The 15,594-nt window shown below is 47.1% G+C and overlaps 1 protein-coding gene and 1 non-coding gene across 9 annotated transcripts in view; both read left to right on the forward strand.

The window, feature by feature from the left end:
- Positions 1 to 15,594, forward strand: part of NAV1 (neuron navigator 1) — a 274,917-nt gene that overhangs the window by 171,866 nt on the left and 87,457 nt on the right. The window lies entirely within an intron of this gene.
- On the forward strand, positions 12,664 to 12,768 carry LOC116559125. The gene has a single exon (XR_004272322.1). It is a non-coding gene; the product is annotated as a U6 spliceosomal RNA (small nuclear RNA).

A 15,594-nucleotide genomic window follows, 5' to 3' on the forward strand; every position in this document is an offset into this window, starting at 1 on the left:
TCCTCTGAGAGCTCCGGGAAGGAACAGAGGGTGGTGCAAGCCCAGTGGGGCTGAATCTTTAGAAAGTTCCCCCTATGTTAGAAGGCCCATAGCCCCAGACCCTGCAAAGCTTCCAGACAGGTGAAGTGATAGGACCCCTGTCCTGCAGAGCTCCCAGACTGATGGAGTTGTTGGGACCCCTGCCCAGCGCAGCTCCCAGACTGATGGAGATAAGACCCCTCTGAGAGCCTCTCACCTCACCAACCCATCTGATGGCAGAAAATACCCCAAGTGTCGGAAAGTACAAGACCCCTGCTTGGAGAAGTCCCAATCTGAGGAAGGTGGCAGGACTTCCGGTTCTTAACTAGCTGTATGAGCTTGGGCAAACTAGTTAACCTTGCCAGGCTTTCATTCATTTGTCTATCTGTCAAATGCAGATAATAGTAGAACTTATCTCAGGGCTATGATGAGGGTTGAATGCATTAATATACGTAAAGTACTTAGAATAATTCCTGGCTCATTGTAAATGCTCACTAAATGATAGCCATTATTTTTGTTGCGATTATTATTTTTGTTGTTATTAGAACCCCAGACTGATGGGGAGGCACGACTCTTGCTGTCAGGGGTGTGTAGTGTGTAATCTAACCAGGGTGCCTCTCACTGAGAATCAGCAGCAAAGGCAGAACTAGTAGCAGCTGGTCAAACCCAGGGACATAGATAATAGAGTGTCAGGGCATGGAATACAGTGGGGGGGGGGGCGGTAGGAAAAACCCCTTTGTGCCCCTCCAGCACCCTTGCTTTATCCTCTTTTCTCCAGACAAGCCATGTGCTCCTGAGTCCATTTTTTAAAAATTAGAGTTCACCGAGGCTAGCATGAAAAGAACTTGCCTTTCCTGCACAGCCCCCAGCTGTAAGCCCAGGGGAGCCTGGAGTTTGCATGGGGAACACAGAGTCAGTTGCTGGCATGACAATATCCATAAAGTGGACCTTACTGTGAACTGTGATGCTAGCTTACGAGATAATTTCACATGCATTTTTTATGGTCAATCTTCAATTAGCAGCAACCCTTAACTCAAGTTTGTTAACTTCCCTGCCAGGACTGTAAACATGGCCATCTTTAAATGTGCTTAGGAAGTCAGAGTTAAAGGAATCAACTTCTAATCCCCAGTAATTTAATGTAAACAGTCACTCCTCAATTATGTGTTTTGTTGTTTTAATTAACAACAGGGCACCCTGGATTCCAGCAGCCCTTTAAGTGAACATGCAAACCTGAGCTGTCCTTGCTCAGCCTCCTGGGCTTCTCATCCCCACTGTGGTTTCCATCTAGATGTTATCATTTAGAAAACGTCCTATTTCTTTAAAAATTGTTTTTCTAGTCATAAAAGGGGTAGGGCTATTCCCTGTAGAGATGGCTTCAGCACTCCCTCCTCAGCCACAGTGCAACACCCCTGCCCACCCATCAGCCGCAGCCCCCTGCAGTTTGCTTTCCTATCTCCCAAGAGCTCCCAGCACTGAGCCAGCAGAAAAGGGGGGCTATTTTTCCCTACTGGGTGACATAATTGGCTCCCAGTTATCCGAGTGAGCCGTAAAAGATGACAGTAATTCTGTTGCTTTCTCCACACTCTGTTTAATCTGCTGGGGGACTATCTGTTCAGCCTCAAGCTAGCTCTCCCTACTCCCTCCAGTGACCAGGCCCCTTCCTGGGTCGTTAGTTGGCAAATCAAAGAAGGCAAATTCTTCCAACTGAAGTCAGCAAACTAGAAGGAAGAAAGCGACTCTGATGCTGCTGCCAGAATAATCATACAAGTTTTTTACAAATTATTTATTTTTAAAAATTGCAGTCATATACCTATAATATAAAAATTTACCATTTTATGTTAACCATTTGAAAGTGTACAGTTCAGTGGCAGTCAGTACATTCACGTGGCTGTGTAACCGTCTTCAGATCCGTCCCCAGAGCTTTGTCCTCTCCCCAACGAGAAACTCTGTACTCATGAAGCAGTAGCTTCCTTTCCTCTTCAGCTCCAGGCAGCCACCAGTGTGCTTTTCGTCTCTATGAATTTGACTACTCTAGATAACCCACATAAGTGGATTCATACAGTCTTTGTTTTTTTATTTGTTTGTTTGTTTTGAGACGGAGTCTTGCTCTGTCACCAGGCTGGAGTACAGTAGCATAATCTCGGCTCACTGCAACCTCCACCTCCCAGGCTCAAGCGATTCTCCTGCCTCAGCCTCCTGAGCAGCTGGGACTATAGCCATGCACCACCAGGCCCAGCTGAGTTTTGTATTTTTAGTAGAGAACAGGTTTCACCATGTTGGCCAGGAAGGTCTTGATCTCTTGACCTCATGATCTGCCTGCCTTGGCCTCCCAAAGTGCTGGGATTACAGGTGTGAGCCACTGAGCCTGGCCTTTTATTTTTTTTAATGACTGACTTATTCACTTAGCATAATGTCGTCAGGGATCATTCATGTTGCAGTGTTAGAATTCCATTCTTTTCTCGGGTTGAATTCTGTTCTATTGTATGTATATACCACATTTTGTTTATCTCATTCATCTGTTCATGGGTTGTTACCAGCTTTTGGCTACTAGGAAGAATGTTGCTCTGAACATTGGTGTCCGAATGTTATTCGAGTTCCTGCTTTCGGTTCTTTTTGGGTATATACCCGGAAGTGGTATTGCCGGATCGTATGGTCATTCTATGTGTTTGGGTTTTTTGTTTGTTTTTTGAGGAACCATCACACTGTTTTCCATAATGGCTGCATCATTTGACATTTCTACCGGCAATGAATGAGGGTTCCAATTTCTCCACATTCTCCCCAACATTTACTATTTTCTGTTTTGTTTGTTTTTATAATAGCCATCCTGGCCAGGCACGGTGGCTCATGTCTGTCATCCCAGCACTTTGGGAGGCCGAGGCAGGTGGATCACTTGAGGCCAGGAGTTGGAGACCATCCTGGCCAGCATGGTGAAACCCCATCTCTACTAAAAAGGCAAAAACTAGCTGGCGCAGTGGTACGCGCCTGTAATTGCAGCTATTTGGGAGGCTGAGGCAGGAGAATTGCTTGAACCCGGAAAGCGAAGGTTGCAGTGAGTTGAGATTGTGCCACTGCACTTCAGCCTGGGCGGCAGAGCGAGACTCCATCTCAAAGAAGGAAAAAAGAAAAGAAAAAAGAAAAAAGCCATCCTCATGGAGGTGAAGTGGTTATCTCATTGTGGTTTTGATTTATCTGGAGATTAATAATATGGAGCATCTTTATGTACTTATTAACTGTTTATAGATCTTGTTTGGAGAGATATCTATTCAAGTCCTTTGCCCATTTTTAAATTGTGTTGTTTATTTTTTTGTTGAGTGTTAAGAGTTCTTTATATAGACTAGATATTAACCTTTTATCAGACATATGATTTGCAGATATTTTCTTTCATTCTGTGGGTTGGGTTCCCTTTTCATTCTGTAGATGTATCTTTTATGCACAAAAGCTTTTTATTTTGATGAAGTTCGGTTTATCTATTTTTGTCTTTTGTTGGCTGTGCTTTGGGTATCATATCTAAGAAATCATTGCAAAATCTAACGTCATGCAGCTTTTTCCCTGTTTTCTTCTAAGAGTTTTATAGCTGATGGGGTTTTTTAGAAAGACAAATTCTAATTCTTACCGATGTAGAATCTCTGCTACGCAGAAAGCCACATTTTTCTAAAGCTTCTCAGTAATTTTAGACTAGTCCGTCTTCCTATCTAGTACAAAAATCTTATCTGCAGTATTCCTGACAGTCTTTCATCGCTGGCTTCCATAGGCACAGTGATGGGAGGCTTATTCCATATCATATAGCATTAAGTTATAAGGAAGTTTCTAAATATTCAGCTGAAATCTGCTTCACTGTAACTTCCTCCTATTGATTCAAATTCTGTCATCTGGGAAAATGTGTAAGTGTTCATCCAAATAGTTCAACATGTTCTTAATATAGCCCGAATATTCTCTAGACCAAAAAGAAAAAGAAACGGTTCCTAGCTTATTTTAGTACTTTCTTAACTGACCCAGTTTTTCAAACCTTTCATTGTCCTGGTCACCCTCCTCTGGAAGCTCTCAAGTTGTCAATGATCCTCTTAAAATTTGGCACCTAGACGGATCACCCGCTTGACACTAGAAGTATTCTTGCCAGGGTAATATCCAAATCATGACACTGCAGACAACTTCGAGTTGGCTGCTGACTTTCCTAGATGACAGCTTGGGCCATTTTTACCACTTGAAAATACAAAAGGAATTTGTTTTTCTAAAAATAGGAAGGTCTGGAATTTAATCTAAATAAGAAGATAAGTTTCACAGCCATCTGTCCTTCCATCCCTGGCATCCATTGGAGTGGAGGGGAATAGGGTATGGGTACCCACACAGAGGTGGGTGCAGGCACTGAGTAGAGGGGCTACACGTGCCTGGAGGGAGGAGGTCAGAGGACCCTCCATCTTCTCCCTTCTTCAACATGGGTTTCCTCTCTCAGTGTGTCCATTTTTGTCTATGTGAATGGGTGAGCTGTGTCTGAGCTGGGTGGCAGTAATGGATGGGAACTTGCAGGCCCACACAGCAACACTATTGCCAAGTCCCACAACTCCAGAGGGTGCCCTTCACATTAGACAGAGGTGTGAGGTCCACAGCCCCCCACCTCCACCAAGGACTGCTGTCCTGAAACCTATGCCAAGGGCCACAGAGCAGTAGACAAGAGTCCGCGGGTTCCATCCTTTTTTTTGAGACAAGAGTTTTTATTCCTGTTGCCCAGGCTGGAGTGCAGTGGCACGATCTCAGCTCATTGCAACCTCTGCCTCCTGGGTTCAAGTGATTCTCCTGCCTCAGCCTCCCGACTAGCTGGAATTACAGGCATGCGCCACCACGCCCAGCTAATTTTGTATTTTTAGTAGAGACAGGGTTTCTCCATGTTGGTCAGACTGGTCTTGAACTCCCGACCTCAGGTGATCCACCCACCTCAGCCTCCCAAAATGCTGGGATTACAGGCATACACCACCACTCCCAGCAGCAGGCTCCATCTTGAGTGAGCTCTGTATGCACGTGTTAGGGGACAGAAGGATTCCTTGGCCACTTGTGCCGCACCCTGCCTCCCTCGTCAGGTTGCTTGCCGCCCTCTGTGTGTGGCTGGATGTTCCAGTCTTCTTAGTTTTCTCTTCACCTCCCCTTCCTCCATTCCCCAGCCTGTCCTCTTGAACTGTGCTTGGGGGCTCAGAACAGATGGGATTCGTTTCCTCCTTGGCTCTGAAGTGTCCTGACGTTGAAAAATGTCAAATAAAATAAACTGTAGGCCCCTGCCTTCTCCCAGGCTGGCTCTGTGCTCCCGGAGTCAGCTAGCTCAAGCCTTAAAGAGACACTTACAGCCCTGCTGACGGAGCCCCAGCCCCTGCAGCTTCCCTCCTGAGAAGGAGCTGCATTCACGGCCCTCCCACTTGGCTTAGGTCTGACTCTCAGACTCCAAGATACCCAACCCAGCCACTCTCATTGATAAGTCTCTTCCAATGAGCACTCGGTTTATGTGGTTTATACAAAAAAGAAGAGAACCCTTTTGAATTTGAATGGACAAGGAGGAGAGTTGTCCCCCTTCTTATTTCTTCTTCTGCCTTTGCCTTCTCTGTTTCCTGGTAGGTCTCTAGGAATCCCGGGGCAGCTGGACCAGGCCTAATTTTTGCTCATGGAACCCAAAGATGGAAGCAGAAAGTGGTAGGGGGCCACCCTCAGGAGGACCCAACACTCAAGTTTAGGAAGGAAACTCAGTTTCTGCCCTGAAAGGACTTCAAATTTAAAAGGGAGGCAGGCAGCCTGAGCAACACAGTGAGACCCTGGCACATGCCTGTAGATCATTTCAGCTACTTGGGAGGCTGAGGCAGGAGGATCACTGGAGTCCAGGAGTTGGGGGCTACAGTGAGCTATGATTGTGCCATTGCACTCCAGCCCAGTTGACAGAGCAAGACTCTGTCTCTTCAAAAAAAGAAAATTAATAAGTGGGCTAGGCGCAGTGGCTTATGTCTGTAATCCCAGCACTTCGGGAGTTCAAGGTGGGAGGATTGCTTGAGACCAGGAGTTCAAGACTAGCCTGGGCAACATAGCAAGACACTGTCTCTACAAAAAAATTAAAACTTAGCTGGGCATAGTGGCACGTGCCTGTTTAGGCTACTTGGGAGGCTGAGGCAGGAGGATCCCTTGAGCTCAGCAGTTGAAGTTGCAGTGGGCTATGATTGCACCACTGCACAAGCCTGGGCAACAGAGATCCTATCTCTAGAAAATTTAATAAATTTTAAAAATTAAAATAAAATAGAAAGATGGGGTATGTATTGTATCCACAGTAAAGGACGCAGTATGTAATTGAAGTAGATGATGGCTGTTGCTTCATTGAAGATAATCTCTAACAATTACAATGCTGACTTCAGACTCATACACATAGGCTTGGCTGATGCTTCTCTGTGGTGTAGGGGAAGAAGCACTGGGCTAATCCTGAGATCTGGAGTTCAATCCTTAGCACATCTCTAACTTGCTGTGTGGCACTGAGCAAGCCACCTGGCCTCTCTGAGTCTTAGTTTTTTCATCTGTAAAAAAGGTAATCGTTTTTGCCTTAAGAGGATCAAATGGAAAAGAATAGTAAGAGTGCTTTGAAAAGTATAAAGAGCTGTTGGTTTGAAGTCTATTATTCTGGTCTGGCGCAGTGGCTTATGCCTGTAATCCCAACACTTTGGGAGGCCAAGGTGGACAGATCACCTGAGGTCAGGAGTTTGAGACCAGCCTGACCAACATGACCCCATCTCTACTAAAAATACAAAATTAGCTGGGTGTGGTGGTGCGGGCCTGTAATCCCAGTTACTTGGGAGGCTGAGGCATGAGAATCGCTTGAACCCGGGAGGCAGAGTTTGTGGTGAGCCAGGATCACGCCACTGCACTCCAGCCTGAGCAACAAGAGCGAAACTTCATCTCAAAAAAAAAGAAAGGAAGAAAGAAAAGAAATCTATTATTCTGATCTCAACTTAATGTTCTGTTCATTTAGCTGATGGCTTCTGTCTTAATTAGGGGTTGCTAGAGTATCAAAATAAGATTTCTTAAACTTGGAAGATGAGGACATTAAATTTGGGCCTTGACTTAACGTTTCAAGGAATGCTTTGCAACACAGTCTTCATATTCTTTTAATCCTGTAGCGTGCCGTTAAATAAACAGACCTTTGAAAACAGGCTTATCAACACAGGCATGACATAGATGGGCAGAGCCCTAGCATGGTTTAGAGTGAAGGCTCACAGCTAGGCTGCCTGTGTTTGTATCCTGCCTCTGTGAGCTTGGACGAGTTTTTCCCTTCCCTCTGCTTGTTCCTTCAGCTGAAAAATGCGACAGAAGTGGTGCCTACTCTGTAAGATTGATTTGAGGATCAAATTAGTTAATACTCTTATGTTAGATATCATAACTGCTAGCTGTCCTTAGTCAGCCATTTGATAATAGACATTAGCAAGCTGCTGGGCCTGTGTTGTCACATGCACATTCTAGATGATGGTACGTTCTTTGAAAAATGTGTTAACCTTCATGCTTGAAAATGATCTTTCCGATCCTCACTGGAAGAATGACATACTGAGTTGTTTGCCAAGAAAGATGGATTTGTCCTGACCCATTTTTACCTGTTCATGCAGTGTTTTCATGCAGCAAATGGTGCCCATCTGTGGTTTGAGGTCTGGGCTGAGTATAGCATGCGGTGGTTGTGCAAATAGCTAAGCTCGCTGCACACAGAATCACACAAGTGGCCATAACCTCTTTCCCACATTGTCTTGGCTAGTTGGGCTGTCTGTCCCTCACTGAAACATGGGTTTCTTGCATATGAAGGATGTCTTGGGCCGGGTACCCCCAGAAGCTGACCTTGAGACAAGGATTTGGGTGCATGTGGTTTATTTGGCAGGTGCCCAGGAAGTGCTGATCCGAGTGGGAAAGTGAGTCAGGGAAGAGAAGGAAGCCACTACAAGCTATGTTCATGTGCAGGTTACTGCTGTGGGCAATTGGGGCTTACAGATTTCTAGGAGGTGACATGGAATACACCTCAGTGTTACCCACCAGAAGGGCAAGGAAGTTTGGGTATTTATATGTCAGCTCCCATTCATTATTGGCTAAGGGCAGCTCCTAGAGGGCTTCAGCTCTGCGTTTCAAGCCTGTGCACATAGGCTGAGAGGAATCCCCGAGTCTGAGTCACAAGCACCCGCAGTCATGCTCAGACAGCACCTACAGGAACAGTGACTATGGAGGGGTGTAGGTGGCACACCAACACCACCAGTTATAAAGAGGGAAGATGGGAAGGAAAGATGAGAGGAAGGTATGGAGTTGGATTCCTGGGTCAGATGTGAACCCCTGGCTCTCAAAATATTCCTTATTTTTTCCTTTTTTTTTTTGACGCAGGCTCTCACTGTGTTGCCCAGGCTAGAGTTCAGTGGCGTCATCCCAGCTCTTGGCAGCCTCTACCTCCTAGGCTCACATGATCCTCCCACCTCAGCCTCCTGAGTAGCTGGGCCTACAGGCACACGTCACCACACATGGCTAATATTTAAATTTTTCTGTAGAGACAGGATCTCACTGTGTTGCCCAGGCTGGTCTCAAACTCCTGGGCTCAAGCAATCCCGCCAGACCTCCCAAAGTGCTAAGATTACAGGTGTGAGCCACTGTGCCCAGCCTCCTTAATTCTTAAAATAAAATAGTGGGCAGCACTCCTCAGTCTGTGCAGGATTAATCTGGATGAGAGTGTCTGTTCAAACCCAACGGGGTTGGTGAAACGTTGGAACAAGCCAGGTATTCCAGAGGGACTGCTGGATGTATTCTAGTTGCCATGGCAACTAATGCCAGTTAAGGCGTGGTCCTTCCTCTGGTGTGTCCTAGTAACCTACAATTGAGCTGCTGGAGTTTTCACCTACTGTGATGACATGGAATCTGGTTGACAATCGGGATGAGTAAGGGTCGAGGAAGCTGTTGAGATGAGCCTGGCTTTTCCCCCACCAGCTCTGCCCACTTGTCTACCTGCCCACTGTCTCCCCTCTTTAATTGTCAACCTTCTTCTTATGTTCTGTGACAAGCTGGCTGAGCTTGTGTGGTGCCTGGAAAGTCCATGTAGTCTGATATTACAGAAAGAGTACAAGTTTGGAAGTACGACAGGCCTGGTGTTCAGATTCCAGATCTGAAGCTTTGGGAAAGCTGTTTATCTGTTTTCAGGGAGAATACTGATATGGCAATAGGATTGTTGTTAGCATGTAGTGAAATATACTGTATGTAATACACATGGTGGCCAGGCACGGTGGCTCGTGCCTGTAATCCCAGCACTTTGGGAGGCCAAGGCGGATCACTTGAGGTCAGGAGTTCGAGACCAGCCTGGCCAACATGATGAAACCCAATCTCTACTAAAAATACAATTAGCTGGGCATGGTGGTGGGCTCCTATAGTCCCAGTTACTTGGGCCAAGGCATAAGAATTGCTTGAACCTGGGAGGTGGAGGTTGCAGTGAGCTGAGATCATACTCCGTCTTAAAAAATAACACTTGGCATGCAGCGGGTGTCAGTAAATGTTACCTCCCTCCCTTCTCTTGTTTGCTCCTAGAAAACCAAAGCTATAAAAGCCATCTATGGAATGGAACTGTTCTGTCTGGATGGTGATGTCCAGTTGCCCACCTGTCTTTGCCAAATGCCCTCCCTCCAGGGAGTCTTTCCTGATTCATCCCATTGGACTCAGCGTTGTCCTGGAACTTGTGTGCATAATTTGTACTGCAGTAATTTGCACTTTTATGATTCTCTCACAGTTGCATGGCATGTATGGTTTGCACACACTAATATGGCATTATCTTATTTAATGTTAACAACACTGTGAGTTAGATATTCTTCCCCCCAATTTACAAATGAAGACGTTGGAACTCAGCTTAACTGGCTTGGTAGGATCACATAACTCAAAGTGGCCCCACCAGAACAGAACTCAGGCCTCTGCCCCCGACATTCTGTGCACATTCCAGCACACCTACTGCCTCGCTTTGTGCTCCTTGAGGCCTTTCCCTGTGTGTGCAGCCCTTGTGTCCCTGAAACCTGTGAGCATGTCAGGGGCAGGGATCACAAGCCTTCCGCTGGAGCAGGAGCTTCCCCAAAACAGACTCTGTCTTCTCTGTCTCTCCATTTCCCCTCAACACCTAGCAGCGTAGGTTCTCAGGCCGTGCTGTCGACTGACCAGTGAATCACTGTTAGAGACCCCCTCCTGGGATGCCCTTACATGACCCATCTATCTTCCAGGATAGAGTCTTGCTTTGGGGAGCCACAGAGTAGCCACAGTCAGGAACTCCGGGCCAAGGGCAGAAGGAGAAACCCAAGCCTCTGTGAATGCAAGTCGTTGTTTGACTCCAACTCAAAGGCTGAGCTGTCCCAGGATGTTCATGAGGGGCCAGCTCTGGCCTCTGGGCTATCAGATATCTCTGGCCAGGCAGTAAAAGGCCATTCACTGCAGCTGAAGAAAGGCCAGCAGGCTGGGCCGAGGGACTTTCCCACTGAGGTGTGCAGAGTTGGGGGCCCAAAGATGCTGCAGGAATGAATGATTGTCATCGATATATCGGAGTGACAATGGAACAAGCACAAGCAGAGGCATAAGAGTATAGATTTGAAAAGCGGGCCAGAGGAGAGAGTCAGGCCTTGAGAGACCAAAAGCACGTAGCTCCACTGGAGGCAGATCAGCACTCACTGAATATGCAGGGCAGGATCACGGAGCGAGAGGGTAGGAGAGGCTGACACGGGGGCATGTGCAGTAGATAAACAGAGTCAGCACGTTCGTGATGTGCATGCCAAGCAGTGGAAATGAGAGACAGATACTGTGTGAGACCCATCCAAACGTGTGTGAGAGGTGGCAGGATACAAAGAGGCTATGTGTGCACCAGCTCGACTGTTTGAAGACAGGCCGGTCGATGTGCATGGGGTGTGCAGCAACCGGACCAGACAGGCGCAGAGAGTGTCTGAGAGGTGGAGGGATCCTTCCAGAGAAAGGCAAGTGACCTTGTGCTCAGCCTGGGGGGTGACCCGAGCAGGGTGAGCATATTCTGACCAGCCTACCCCCTTCTCCTTTAGCCAGCTCCTACTAAAGGGATCTGTGGTTTGTCTTGTCTCTTTCTTGTAGGGCATCTCCAGCTTGGGAGACAGGAACAATCTCTGACCTAGCTCCTGACCTCTTTGACTGACTGCTCACCCTCTTCCAGCTCCTCTCCCCAGCCTCAATCTCTCATTCTTCCTCTACTTTGATGTCTGGCTTCTGTCTTGGCCCCTGTGGGTTTGATGACAAAGGGCAGCTCAGGAATGACACTATCTACACATGCATGGCCATATGGACAATTTCAGGTGGTGGGACTTCTAGCAGCTGAGGTTCCCAGGACTGCTGACATTCTGCTGAGTGTTATTAGAAGATCAGGGACAGAGCTTATCATCTGGCTGTCACTGCCCCTTTCCAAGCCACAACGAGCCTCCACAGAGGGGCCCTGGGGGATAGCCAGCTGCCCTGTGCCCATGCTGGGAGCCTGGGGGATGGCCAGCTGCCCTGTGCCCATGCTGGAGTGAACTTTCCTCTGCTGTTCACTGTTCTCTGGATTTAGCCAGGGAAAGGAGCTCCCTGTGTGAGGTTCCAACTAAGAGATCCCACCCTTCCCAGCTCTGATCAGATATCCCTGAAGTCAGGAAGGCAACAACTATACAATCTCTCTCTATTTATTTTTTCTCACTCTGTCACCTAGGCTGGAGTGCAGTGGCCCAATCATGATTTACTGCAGCCTTGACTTCTTGGGCCAAGCAGTCCTCCCAACCCAGCGTCCCAAGTAGCTGGGGCTACAGGCAAGCGCCACCATGCTATTTTTAATCCATGCTAAGTTTTAAATTTAATACAGGCTAATTCTTAAATTTTAAAATACACACTAATTGGGGGGATTTTTTTTCTTTTTTCCTTTTTTGGTAGAGGCAGGGTTTTACTATGCTGCCCAGGCTGGTTTCAAACTCCTGGGCTCAAGCTATCCACCCACTTTGGCCTCCCGAAGTACTAGGATTACAGACCTGAGCCACCATGCCTGGTTTATGCAGTCTCTTATAACTCCACAGGTCCTGGTGGTTAGTTTCCTGCTCTTGGGAATCAGAGCAGCAAAACAGATGGAACATTCTGGAGCCCACCTGGCCTGGCTATAATTTTCAGTTTGCCACTCACTGTCTATGCGCATTACTTAGCCTCTTTGTGCTTCAGTGTCATCATCTGAAAGGAATGCCCACCTCGTGATATTTACTCATACATTTGATAAATACTTGTAGACCACCTAATGTATACCAGACGCATTGCTTTTAAATGCGTATATGAAAAGAAATGGCCAGACATGGTAACTCACACCTGTAATCCCAGCACTTTGGGAGGCCAAAGCAGATGGATCACTTGAGGTCAGGAGTTCAAGACCAACCTGGCCAACATGGCAAAACCCTGTCTCTACTAAAAATACAAAAATTAGTTGGGTATGGTGGTGTGCGCCTGTAATCCCAGCTATTCGGGAGGCTGAGGCATCAGAATCGCTTGAACCCAGGAGGCGGAGGTTGCAGTGAGCCGAGATCACGCCATTGTACTCCAGCCTGGGTGACAGAGCGAGACCCTATCTCAAAAAACAAAAGAACAACAACAATAAAAAATGGCCACGCTTGCTTTGGCAGAACGCATACTAAAACTGGAACGATACAGAGAAGATTAGCATGTCCCCTGTGCAAGGATGACACCCAAATTTGTGAAACCTTCCGTATTTTAAAAAAATTTTAGGCCGAGCGTGGTGGCTCACGCCTGTAATCTCAACACTTTGGGAGGCCGAGGCAGGCAGATCACCTGAAGTCAGGCGTTCAAGACCAGCCTGGCCAACATGGTGAAACCCCGTCTTAAAAAAAAAATTATTAAATAAAAAAAAAAGAAAAAGAAATGGCAAACAAGCCAACATATAAACATGCAGTAGGTTGGGTGGTGCTTTGTGAAATAAGGAAAAATAAAGCAGGGTAAAGGGCAGAGAGTGCTGGGGTAGCAGGTATTTGAGGGCAGGTGGTCAGGGAAGGCTTCTTTGGTAAGCTATGCAGACAACTGGGGAGAGAGCTGTCCAGGCAGACAGAAGAGTATGTGCAGAGGCCCAGAGCCGGGAATCAGCGTGAGTTCAAGGAACTGCAATGAGGTCGGTGAGGCTGAAGCAGAGTCAGCAAGGGGGCGAGTGGCCAGAAATGAGGTCACAGGTCGCCAGGGGCCGGCCGTGCCATGCTGAGGACTTTGGCTTTTTTTCCGAGAGAGGAAGCCACTGGAGGACTTCAGGGAGAGGGACGATGTGATCCAATATGTTTTGCAAAGGAGCTGTCTGGCTACTGTGAGGACAGCAGACCACAGAGGAACCAGGAATCATGGAAGAGAGACTGCTGCAGTTATCTAGGTGAGAGCAGATGGTGGCTCACACCAGGGATAGAAGTGGAGGTGGGGAGAAGGTTTTGAGGATTAAAGAAGATAACATTAGCCAGGTGTGATGGCTCACACCTGTTGTCCTTGCACTTTGGGAGGCTGAGGTGGGAGGACTGCTTGAGCCCAGGAGTTCAAGACCAGCCTGGACAACACAGCTTTTAAACTCATTTAAAAAATTTTTTATAAAAATTTTAAAATTTATAAAATTTTTCTATAAAATGATACAGAAATTCTGTATTAAAAAAAATTAAAATTAGTTGGTAGTGATGGCTTGCACCTGTGGTCCCAGCAACTTGGGAGGCTAAGCAGGGAGGATCGCTTGAACCCAGGAGGTTGAGGCTGCAGTGAGCCGTGTTCATGCCGCTGCACTGTAGCCTGGGTGACAGAGCAAGACCCTGTCTTAAAAAAAAAAAAAGAAGAAGAAGATCATTTACAGTGCTCTCAATACATTATATGAGGTTTCATTTCTGTTTACCAAAGATTTGGGATCCAAATTAGCAGTGGAGAACCACTGGAGTGCAGTGGCATAAATACTTAAGCTGATCTGAAATGAATGCTCCTGGCCTCCTGAGGTAGAGGGTTTGTACACACACATGCATGCACACACAACACACACACTCACACACACCCTGGTATCTGCCCAGTGACCCCACGTGAGGGTCTGTCAGGCCCTTACTGGACAGGCAGCCCCTCTCTCTGACCCCTTCCTGTGGTCCTCTGTCCCATGTTCTCAGAAGCATACAGAGCCGCTGATGTGTTGGGATACTGGAAGCAAGACATCCAGCTAGGACTGCTGAGATGGCAGCTCACTATACACGATGTGAGGGCTCCCCTCTCTGCTGCCCCTCCCAACTGTGGGGTGGTGAGAAAGGCAGGTCTCCTCGAAGGTTATGTAAATACTTGTTGAACAGTAGCGCAGCTGGGATTAGGGCTGGGCTCTGGAACGCTCCACTGTGCAGCAGCTGACTCCCAGTGTCCCCAGTTCAAACTCTCCTACCTACCTTCAAAACCTGGGAGAGAGTTGGCAAGAAGCGGTGCCAGTGACTGGTGAAAAGAACCCTGCTCCAGGAATCGAGACACCTGCGTTGTGTGGAAAGGTCTTGAGCTACTCACTTGCCCTGTCTGGGCTTAATTTTCTCCTCTGTGAAAATGAGGGGTTTGCACTAGATGCTTTCTAAAGTCCTTTTTGTCTCGAACGTTCTGGATTTTCTGACCACATGAACTGGGTCTGATCCAGGGTACCTGGCATTTCCTCCAGGAAGGGCCTGGAAATTGAGGAGGAAAGACAGCAGTTATGCTGGTCCAGGAAAAGAGAGAAGCTCCCCACACTCATGCATTAGGAACTCTGGAAGACACAGGCATTGCTAATGGTGAAGAAATCCATTGCCTTGACCTGGACCCAATGTCACTGTGGCTTCCAAACCTGTGGCTAAACTAGACCACTCTTTTATTAATCTTTCTGGCCGTTAATGTAAGTATAATAATACCTGCCTCACTTTAGATCACTAGGTTGTTTGAAATAGAATCAATTTGGTGGGGCATGGTGGCTCATGCCTGTGATCCCAGCACTTTGGGAGGCCTAAGCAGGCGGATCACAAGGTCAAGAGATCAAGCCCATTCTGGCCAACATGGCAAAACCCTCTCTCTACTAAAAATGCAAAAATTAGCTGGGCCTGGTGGCTTGCACCTGTAGTCCCAGCTACTCGGGAGGCTGAGGCAGGAGAATCGCTTGAATCTGGGAGGCAGAGGTTGCAGTAAGCCGAGATTGCACCACTGCACTCCAGCCCCGCAACAGAGCGAGACTCCATCTCAAAAAAAAGAAAGAAAAGAAAATAGAATAAACTCATAGGTGTGAAGACGCTTTGAAAACTCCTGCCACACAGAACGGAAATTATTTTCCTAGACATCTGTCAAGGTCACAACAGATGATTCTGTCAGGATTCAGTAGTGTCATTGGGGGATCTGGGATTGGTTTTTGAAAGCTGGGATTAAGGATGTGGCCAGGTAATTCCCCACTGATCCTGCCACAGTATGGAAAGAGTTAATTCACTGAAGTCTCTATCCCAATTCCTTTCTCTTTCATTTCCCTGCCCCTCTCTTCTGGTTTAATTCTTTCTCTTTTTAATCACTCTGCTGTAAAAT

This window comes from Sapajus apella, unplaced genomic scaffold (genome assembly GCF_009761245.1).
Source record: "Sapajus apella isolate SASKATOON/1434 unplaced genomic scaffold, GSC_monkey_1.0 scaffold22, whole genome shotgun sequence".
In the NCBI taxonomy this organism is placed as follows: domain Eukaryota; kingdom Metazoa; phylum Chordata; class Mammalia; order Primates; family Cebidae; genus Sapajus; species Sapajus apella.